We start from the raw sequence: 10,766 nt of genomic DNA, 5'->3' as shown, positions 1-10,766 counted from the left end.
TAAAATTTACAAAAATAAGAGCCACTCCCCAATTGATACGTGGTCAAAAGATATGAACCATCAGTTTTTGGGTGAAGTAATCAAAGCTATTGATAACCATATGAAAAAATGCTCTAAATCACTATTGTTTGAAGAAATGCAAATTAAAGCAGTTCTTAGGTACCACTTCATACCTATTAGGTTGGCTAATAGGACAGAAAAGGAAGATGAAAAATGTTGGAGGAGATGTGGGAAAACTGAGAAACTAATGCACTATTGGTGGAGTTGTGAATTCATTCAACCATTATGCAGAGCAATTTGGAACCATGCCCAAAAGCCTATAAAACCATGCATACCTTTTGACCTAGCAATACCACTACTGAAGCTGTATACCAAAAGAAATTAAAAAACAACAACAACAAAAACAAACAATAAGGAAAAGGACCTCTGTTTGTGTGTGTGTGTGTGTGTGTGTGTGTATGTGTGTGTGTGTGTGTGTGTGTGTTACACCTCTTTTCTGGTAGTGAAGAATTGGAAATTGAGGAGATGCCCATCATTTGTGTAAGACCTGAACAAATTGTGGTATATGATTGTGATGGAATACTACCGTGCTATAAGAAATGATGAGTAAGATGCCTTCAGAAAAACCTAAAAAGCCTTGCATGAACTGATGCAAAATGAAGTGAGTAGACCCAGGAGAACATTGTATATAGTAACAGCAATATTGTAAGATGATGAATTGTGAATGACCTGGCTATTCTCAGCAATACAATGATACAAGAAAACTTTGAAGGACTTATGATGAAAAATACTATCCATCCCCAGAGAAAGAACTGATGGAGTCTGAATAGAGATCAAGCATACTTCTTTTACTGTATTTTTCTTGGGATTTTTTTTTTTTTGGTCTATGTTTTCTTTTACAACATGACTAATATGGAAATATGTTTTGCATGACTACTCATGTATAATGATATCAAATTACCTTCTCAATGAGAGGAAATTTGGAACTAAAATTTTTTAGAACAAATGTTAAAAATTATTTTTACGTGTAATTGGGGAAAAATAAAATATTAAATGGAAAGTAAAAAAATAAAAGAAATTTCTCTGCCAATTCAAGTCAGCATCTCATCTGCAATTTATATTAATAAAGTATTGCTGAGAGCAAAAAGTGGTCAAGGGATTTGACCATGAACTCATAACCATAGGAAAATAGATTTAGATCTGGAAGATAACTTAGAAGCTTGCTAGTTCATCCCTCTCCTCATTTAAAAGACGAGAAAACTGAGGACCTCAGAGGCTTTATGTTTTGTCCAAAGCTACACAGTTAAATTGGGATTTGAATGCAAATTCTCGGACTTCAAACCCAGCACTCTATTATCATTTGTTGCTTCTCATGTGGTGTATATGCCAAAGGTGGAAATTGATCATGGGTTGTTTTTTTTTTTCCAAATCTAAAACCAACCCTCTATCTGCTCTCAAATTATATATTCATGTTTTTAAAAATGTAAATATTTTAAGCTTATGTTTTATGCTTGATCTTATTGTTTTATTTACTGATTTTCATTGCCATTACTAAGTTTAGCAAAAAATAATAATAATACATTGGGCCCTAGAGAATATCCTATAAGTATCATAAGAGTTAAACATCTAAGATATTGAACAAGTCAAAATAAAATTAATCCCTAGAATAGTAAGAGTCCATGTTCAGGTATTCTTAATATACGAAAGATTTCCTCTCTTGTCAATCTTAGCACATCCTGGTTCAGTCCTTCTTTACACCAAGGATTCTTCTCTACTAGCTTTCCTAATGACATTTTTGGATGAATTAGAGCTGCCAGGTTAGAAACAGGCATTCTATAGCCCTGAAAGTTTGGAATATTTTCAAATAGGCTATGATTTCATTTAAGTTGGGCAGGGATATTAGATAGATAGATAGATAGATGATGAATAGATAAATTGATATGTATATATCTAAATACCAACAAATAGATATCTTCATTTCAATACTGTTCCCTTTGTAATCCCATGTATATTGATATATGCATTGAAAAATATTATTCTGAAGAGTTCATAGATCTCACCAAATTGACGGAAGTGTCTATGACACAACAAAGGCTGGAAAAAAAAAAAACTCCTGGTGTATGGGATTTCCTTCATCAACGTAGAAGCATCAGCCATCTCTGACTCTGCAGATAAGTCCAAGACTTAGATCTGAGAAGGAAAGTAAAGATCATCTGTTACCACCACGATTTTCTATGTTTACAGACTGAGGTATGGATAGGTTCAGTGACTTGAAAAAGCAGCAAGTGAGCAGAGCAAGGATTTAAGCTCAGATAGTTGAACTCCAAAGCCAATGCTTTTTTAACTGCATCCCAGAAGAGCTGAACCCACAGTGGTTCAGGAAATTGCCCAGGGTCACACAGCTACCAACTGCCAAAGACAGGATATGAACCATGGTCCATATATGTACTTAGTAAGTGCTTGCTGATTGATTTATTGCTGCCTAATACCTAGATAGCAAAGTGGCTTGAGAACTGGGCTCTATAGCTATGTTACTCTAGTTTTATATATATATATATATATATATATATATATGTATATATGTACATGTACATGTATGTATGTATACACACACATATATACATGTCTATGTAAATAGATATGTATATATATGTATATAGAGACAGAGACAGAGAGACAGAGACAGAGACAGAGATCTATAGTACTATGCTCTACAGCTGCATCTTCATAAATGCTTATTCTTTTCCCTGTTGCCCTCTCCCTATCTTCCAAGCCATTACTATTACAAAGTGATATGAAGAGCTTGAATACTTCCTCTCTCTCTTTCTCAAATACATATATATGTATATGTAATTCAGTGGGGAAATAGATGATCTTTGTGTATAGTAATGAGCAGCTAGTTGGTACAGTGGATAGAGCACTAGGCCTAGAATCAGGAAGACTCATCTCCCTGAGTTCAAACCTAGCCTCAGATACACTTACTAGCCCTGTGACCCTGGGCGAGTCACTTAACCCTGCTTGCCTCAATTTCCTCATCTACAAACTGGGCTGGAGAAGGAAACTGCAAACCACTGTAGTATCTTTACCAAAATCCCAAATGAAGTCAAGAAGACTCAGATTTGACTGAAAAATGACTAAACTGTGTATAGTGATATATATAGATATAGATATATGCATATATATACATACACACTTAAGTATTTATAGTATATATTCACACACACATGAATATTTGTATATATGAAATTCAGGAGGCAGAAAGATAACCTTTGGATACACACATATGTATATAAACATGCATATATAAATATAATTATATATGTATGTGTATTTCAGGGTGGGAAAAGATAACCTTTAAGTATTGTGCAGCATGAAAATCAGGGGAGGTTCCTCTGGTCTATTTTACACAATAATGATGCAGATATTAATATTTATATAAAATCTTTAATTGCATGAGGTTATGAATCAATAAAGAAGTTAGTCACATGGAAGACAAATTTGAAAAGACAACCTTGCTTTCCAAAAGTCTAATGCACAAACCGTTGTAACAGATGCAGGAGACTGGGGCTCTGACAATTCCATTTAGCCCAGCAGTAAAAGGAGAAATAAGGAATGATAGACATATCCCTCTGCCACCACTTCTCTATCCCCATCATCCGAAATTTAATGTCCAGAGTACTCCCTGACTCATTTCAGCCCATATGCCTCTACCCACTTTATGTTTAAAGCCTAAATATTTTATTCTCAAATTAGGGGTAGTCAATCCAAGTGGTTTTCCTGCTCCCAAAATGAAATGTTCTCCCATGTGCCAGAACCATTTCTAAAATCACCTACCAGCTTCCCAGGCAGCAGCTAAAGAACCAGATGTAGTAGGCTGAGAAAATACTTGGATACCATTAGAACATACGAGGTACATGTGCCCACAATAGTCATCCAAAGAGTAGGGGAAATAAAGGTGAAACTCTATGGAGCATGCATGTGAAATTTGAGAAAATCAGGGGAAAAAATGATACATATTTTATGGAAGCAAATAAGGGATAAAGACTGGTCTGGGCTTTCTTTGACATAAGGAGATCCCAGGTGAAGAAACTCCCTTCACCCATGCACAATAGCACCTTCACTATAACTGATAATCTTAGTGAAATGCCTGGATCACTGAAAAGTTAAATAGCTTGCCCAGAGTCATATAGCTAATAATTGCCCAGGTCTTCCTGGCTTCAAGAACAGCTCTCTATCCATTGTGCTATACTCACGAAACATCAGTACCAGCCTCTAAATTAAATACACTTCTTCATTTTGCTTTTGGAATGGGTATCTTGTTTTTGCATTGATGGGGCTCCATCAATGATTGAGGCATGCTATGACTATTCATTACTTGCTATAGCTCAATCTGGCAATGTGTGAATATTTATGAAGGCTGCTTTATTTTTTTTTTTTCTGATTGGCTCTGATCCTGGGAGCCTTAATAAGCTGAAGGTTTACACCAGATTTGCACTCTTCAGAAGCAGGGCAGCATACCAAACATGGGGTAGACTTGGAATATTTTCAGTAAAGAAGCACCTTAGTGTATTAAAACTTGGAAGAGTATATGTAGCTCCCCCCACCCCAGGCTGCTCTTTTCTAATGGATGGCCTTTTTGAAATCCTTCCTTGCCTTTCAGAAATCTCATGATCTCAGTTTTACATGTAAGAACACAAAAGAAGAGGGGCAGGAGAATGGATCATCAATAGAGATGAAGGCTTTTTACCCACAAGAGAAATGTCATTGAAGTACCAGATTCATGTCTCTAGTAAGAATATGATCAATTTTGACCATGTTTGAAAGAATACTTATTCTTTATGAGGGTGTGGGGGGAAAGAGAAAAAAAATTGCTAATAATAACCATGTGAGTATTTATAAAGGTGAGGGAAAAGAGTATGTGAAAAACTGAACCTATATTTGCTATACGACAAATATTAAGCTTATAATCAGGCAAAATAAATAGAAAAAAAGTACAATTCCCCTCAGTGAATTTTATTTTAACATAATTTAAAAAATATGTATTTCCATTATACACACATATCAATGTGTCAGGGATCTAGGCTTTCCTTATTGTGGGAAGGTCTTTTCAGTGTAGAAATTCCTTCCACCTGATACAAAAACTAATAATAGCTTATATTTATATAGAGCTTTAAAGTGTACAAAAATTTTTACATACATTATTTCATGTGATCATCACAACAGCCTTGTGAAGTAGGTGCTACTATTATCTCTACTTTAAAGATGAAAAAACTGAGATTTATATGCATTACCCCAGACCATATACATAGTCAGTGTCTGAGGAAGGATTTGAAATCAGAACTTCTTTTCACCCAGTCCAGCACTCTTTTCACTAATTTGCCTATATTATACATTTAGAAAGCTACTGGGGGCTCAGAGTGATTAATTGACTTGGCCATAATCACATGACTCATGTCAGTGGCATGTTTAGTATTCTATACACCTCTGATTTTGGCCACGTAGGGGCTTTCCCTATCAGTTTTGCTAACAGCTCTCCCCATGTCTTACTAGATTTTTAAATGCATTCTTCTGACAAAACAAACAGCCAGGCTGGTCCCTAGACAACATACATTCATTCAATCATGGGGCTCATAATTAGCTTTTTCTGGATTAGTAGAACAATTCATAACTTGTGTTTCTCTGACATGAAATCTGAGAACCAGGCTCATCTGCTAGACAGCATGAGTCATCAGAATGTAATTTAAATGGAAGCTCTAATTTAGATCAGAATCAGCTGTGTGCTTTAGTTTGGCTGCCTAGAAGAGTGTCTGAAGGAGGGCAATTACAATGGCAAAAGGCCTTAAGTTTATGATCCATGAGATTTATTTGAAGGAAATTACAATGTTTTGTCTTAAGAATACTTGGAGCTATGATATTGCAGAAGACTTGGTTCCCTTAGCCACCAAAGGCAAAACTAGGAGGAATGTGAGAAAATTGCCAAGAAACAAATTTAGGTTCATGGAAGGAAAAACTTCCTGACAATTACAACTACGTCAAAGTAAAAATGAGCTGTGTCAGGGAGGTGTGGGTTTCCCCACACTGGAGGTCATCAAGCCAAGGTCAGATAATCATCCCTTTGGGTTATTGTAGAGTGGATAAATATCAAGGTGCACATTAGGATTCATGGCCTTCGAAGTTACTTCCCTATGGTTCTGTGATTAGAAGTGTACCAGTACCCACAAAATATCAAAAGAACCAAGGGAATTATCTCCAGTACATCATTTTAAAATAGATCATTGAGGAGATCATTTAGAAGAAGATCCTGTGGGAAAAGAACTTCCCAGCCCCACCAACTGAAAGCCAATAGCTGAGCACGTGGCAAGCAGGCATGCCTAGATAAAGTAGCAAAGCACCCTGAGAGAGAGACAAGAGACAGCATGCATCAGGTAAGTCAACTTGCCCCATTTCCCCCAACAACACCACCTTAACCACGTCCCCTTAAACTATAATGGGGACAGCCCAGGACCCTGAACCTAAGAGGCACAAGAAGAGGGACGTTAAAGTAGGACATGAAAGAAGAAGCATTAGTATGTAATTGCCTCTGAACCCTAAGGACCATGGCACTTTTCTATCTGAGGTGCAGCTGAAATCTTCTTTGTTGTCTCCCCCATCAGGATATGAGCTACCTGAGAACGAGGGTTGTTTTAATTTTCTATTTGCATCCCCAGTGCTTCATGCAGTGCTGTGTACCTAGTAAGTGCTTAATAAAATGTTTTATTCATTCATTCATTCATTTATGGAGAAGTTATGGAAACTTACAGTGAAAAAACTGCACAGGATGGAAGAATATGGACAGATTGTGATTAACATTGCCTGAGGTCATACATTCATACACTGACTAGAGTAATAAAATAAGCAATTCCCATGGAATGAGGAGGAGGTGAGCTGATCAATTAAATTAAGTGGGAATAAGATCAAGAACTTGTGCAAAATATTTATTAAAAAACGATAAATGTTTAAATAAAATTATAAGCAAAGGTTTCCCTTGAAAGCCCCAATTTGTACATCTAAAGTTGAAATACAATTTAATAACTTTGTAAGTTACCAGAAAGGCTGAAATCAATTTGATTATTACATTTTTTTTTCTTTACAACACATGAAGAATCCACAGACTTAAGGATACCTTGCTGCAACTGCTTGGAAACCTCGGGGTAACATTTTTTTCCCCTTCTGGAAATATCTGAAAAGACATTTCTAATTAACTGCTTTGCTTTTAGGGTGTAGACCTTGGCACCACATGAGATGTTACATGTGACACATGATGTGTTATTTTTTTATCTCATCCCATCTTCCCTCTACCTAGCTTGAGGTCATAATCAACTCAAGCAAAATGTCCAGCTAGGATGATTTCAATGAATGAAACCTTCCCCTGCCTGATACTAGTTAGCGTCCATTATCCTCTGCTGATTTACAGTACCATGTGGCTTATTAGAGGCTTCTGACTTGAAAAAGTAGAGAGTTTCATTCTGCCAGTCCAGCGTTTGTATTGATGTGAACAGTTGAGCTTTATTTTTTTTTTAAATCAAATGCGATTTGCATTGTAGATTTGTCATCTAATGCTTCACTTAACCTACCTATTTCTCAGGTGCCTATCATTAGCTTAATGCTCTTTTATAATTGCATTCTTCCATTGATTTGCATCTTTCATTTTTTGTGAGCTGAGATGTCAAGTACATAGGGGAAATATTTGGGGTTTTATTTCTTGAACTTGGATACCTGTTTTGAAATCATGCATGCCTGGGTATTATGACCTGCATGTCAACTAATTAGCTGAAATTAAACATAGGCTTCATTGTTTCAGACCCTAAAACAACTGCGAGGGAATATGGTTAATATATCAGTAGATTAATTACTTGATTGATTGCACCGATGACCAAGTCTTCCCCTATAGTTACCCTTCCCAATAATTATATTCATTTCCTAAATGGTTTGCAGATGATTTATAGTCATCTCAAATAATTTTTAATCACATCTTTAATCTATAGATTTGCGCTTTAAAATTTCACCTGCATCACTGCAGAAATACTTACCAAAAGAAAGTGTTCCCAGAAAAAGCAATTTTCTATAATGGAGAACCCATAATCTTGGATAGAATCAAGAAAAAGAATAGTAATCCATTCTCCATTACCCTAACCATTAAAAAAAAAAAAAAAACTCAACCCAGGAGTGCTAGGAATACCCATTACTCTGAGAAGCTTTAGGGTTTACTTAAGGAATATAGATCTCAGCATTACAGAATACTACTCAGTTGTAATCATTCCCCACTATCTACTCCTTTAGTTCAGCCCCTTATGAAGAGGTAGCTCTACTCCTTTCCCAGGCCAATGTATATGCATGTATTCTCGATCCCAACCTCTTCCATCTTCTTTAGCACATTGCCCCACTATCATCTCCTCTCTCTCATCTTTAATCCTTCCCTCTTGACTAGTTCTACATTTTAAAATCTCCCTAGTCATTATAAAATCCTCAGTGGATCTAACCATCTCCCCTAGATAGCATCATATCTTTCCTCCCTGTCTTAGCTAAATTATTTGAGAAAGCTGTCTTCATTCAGGGCTTATGCTTCTTCTCTTCTCACTCTGTTCTAAATCCTCTGTAACATAGCTTTTGACTTTATAACTCAATTGAAACTTTTCTTTCCAAAGTTACTAATGATTTTTATTTATGGAGACAATCTGGGTGAAGTGATATGCCCAGGGTCACACAGCTAGTAAGTGTCTGAGGTCACATTTGAACTCAGGTCCTCCTGACTCCAAGGCTGGTGCTATAACCACTATGCCACCTAGCTGCTTCAAATGATTTCTTAATTGAGAAATCTCACATCCTTCTCTCACACCTATCCTTTTTCACTTCTCAATAGGATTCAACATTATTCCCTCCCTTCTCTTCCTGATTCTCTCTCCTCTATGGATTTTCATTCCACTGCTCTCTTCTGATTCTCCTCCTAACTCATTGACCACTCCTCCTCCATCTGCTTTTCATGCCAACTAAATGTCAGCATACCTCAAAGTTCAGTCCTGTACCCTTATCTTCATTCTCTCTTTTGTTTAGTTGTTTCAGTTATGTCTGACTGTAAACCTCCATTTGGGGTTTTCTTTTGGCAAAGTACTAGAGTGATTTGCCATTTCCTTCTCTAGTTCATTCGTAAAATGAGGAACTGAGGCAAACAGGGTTAAATGACTTGCCCAGGGCCACACAACTATTAAGACTCTGAGGCCAGATCTAAACTCAGGAAGATGTTTTCCTGACTTTAGGCCTGGCATTCTATACGGGGTGCCACCCACCTGTCCCATAAAAATATTATGTAAGATATATACGTGTGCATATGTGTATATATGTATGTATGTTGTATATAAGACCCATATATACATACATGTATATGTAACACATATATACAATTTGATATACACATATGTATATGTATTATGTGTATCTCCTGTCCCATCTCTCTCCTGAAATCCAGTCCCACATCATGAATGACTGAATTGCTCATTTCAAACTGGAATCCCATTCTCATCTCAAGCTCAACATCTTCAAAACAGAATTAAAAAATCTGAGAATTGGAAGGGTCCTCAGTAGCTATCAAATCCAAACGTTCCATGAAAGAGATCTTCACTGTAATATACTCAGTAAGTGGTTGTCCAGTTTCTGCTTGAAGACCTCCAGAGAGGAAGAAGCCTTCATCTCTCAGAGCAATAATTCCACTTCTGATTCCTAGGACTCTTTTTTTACCCTTACATTGAGCTTAAATTGGCACCTTTTCAACTTCCAGCCATTGCTCCTGATTCGGCTCTGAAGACAACAGAGCCACCCAGATCTTCCTTCCGCATGACTGCCCTTCAAACACTTGAAAAGAGTTATCATGTCCCCCCACCCCTCAACCCCATCCATTGCTCAGTCTTCTGTTATGTAGGCTACCATCCCCAGTTCCTTCAGCTGATCCTTATAGGACGTGGATTGCAGGCCCTTATCTCTTCTCCCAAATTTTCTTTTCTTGTGAATTTTCCTATTCCATGTGGGTATGACCATTCTTTTAGGTTTGTGACTTCACTGTCACCCTCACTCTCAATCCGCCATCACCCATCCATATAGCAAGTAGCCAAATCCTCTTATTTTTATCTTCAGGACTTCTCTAATACATGTTACCTTCTTCTCACTCACTAAAGTCCATTCTCTTTCAAGCCCTTAACAACCTTCACTTGGATTATTACAATAGCCCCTTGATTTTGCTCCCAACCTCAAGTGAGTTTCTTGTCACTCCAAACCATGCTCCACTCAACTGCCAAATGGATCTTCCTAAAAAGAGTTCTGACCTTGACACTCCCTTACTCAATAAACTCCCTATTATCTCTTGTATCAAATGTAAAATGCTCTGGTTGGCATTTAAATCTCTTCACAACCTGTGTCCATCAGACATTTAGTCTTGCACATTACTTCCTAACTCCCTCCCCTACCCCACCCCAGTTGTCCCTGCTCCTGGGGGAATGGGGTACAGAGAGAGGCACAGGGATAGGTGGCCATTAGAGTAAGACAAGAAGGTCCCTGGAAGGTAGCTGCTATTACACACTCAGGTCCTTGACCCATTGTGTTCTCTTTGTGTGACTCAAAGCCTACTAAGTCTAAGCATATTGGCCTATTTGTTGTTCCTCAGACATGAGACTCCATTTCCCATTGCAATGCCTTTGTATTGGCTATCCTTCATGCTTAAAATATTCTCTCTCATCTCC

This window comes from Vombatus ursinus, unplaced genomic scaffold, assembly GCF_900497805.2.
Source record: "Vombatus ursinus unplaced genomic scaffold, bare-nosed wombat genome assembly UNPS02014773.1, whole genome shotgun sequence".
In the NCBI taxonomy this organism is placed as follows: Eukaryota; Metazoa; Chordata; class Mammalia; order Diprotodontia; family Vombatidae; genus Vombatus; species Vombatus ursinus.
The sequence above is the reverse complement of the archived record's forward strand: the minus strand, read 5'-3'. Positions refer to the sequence as shown.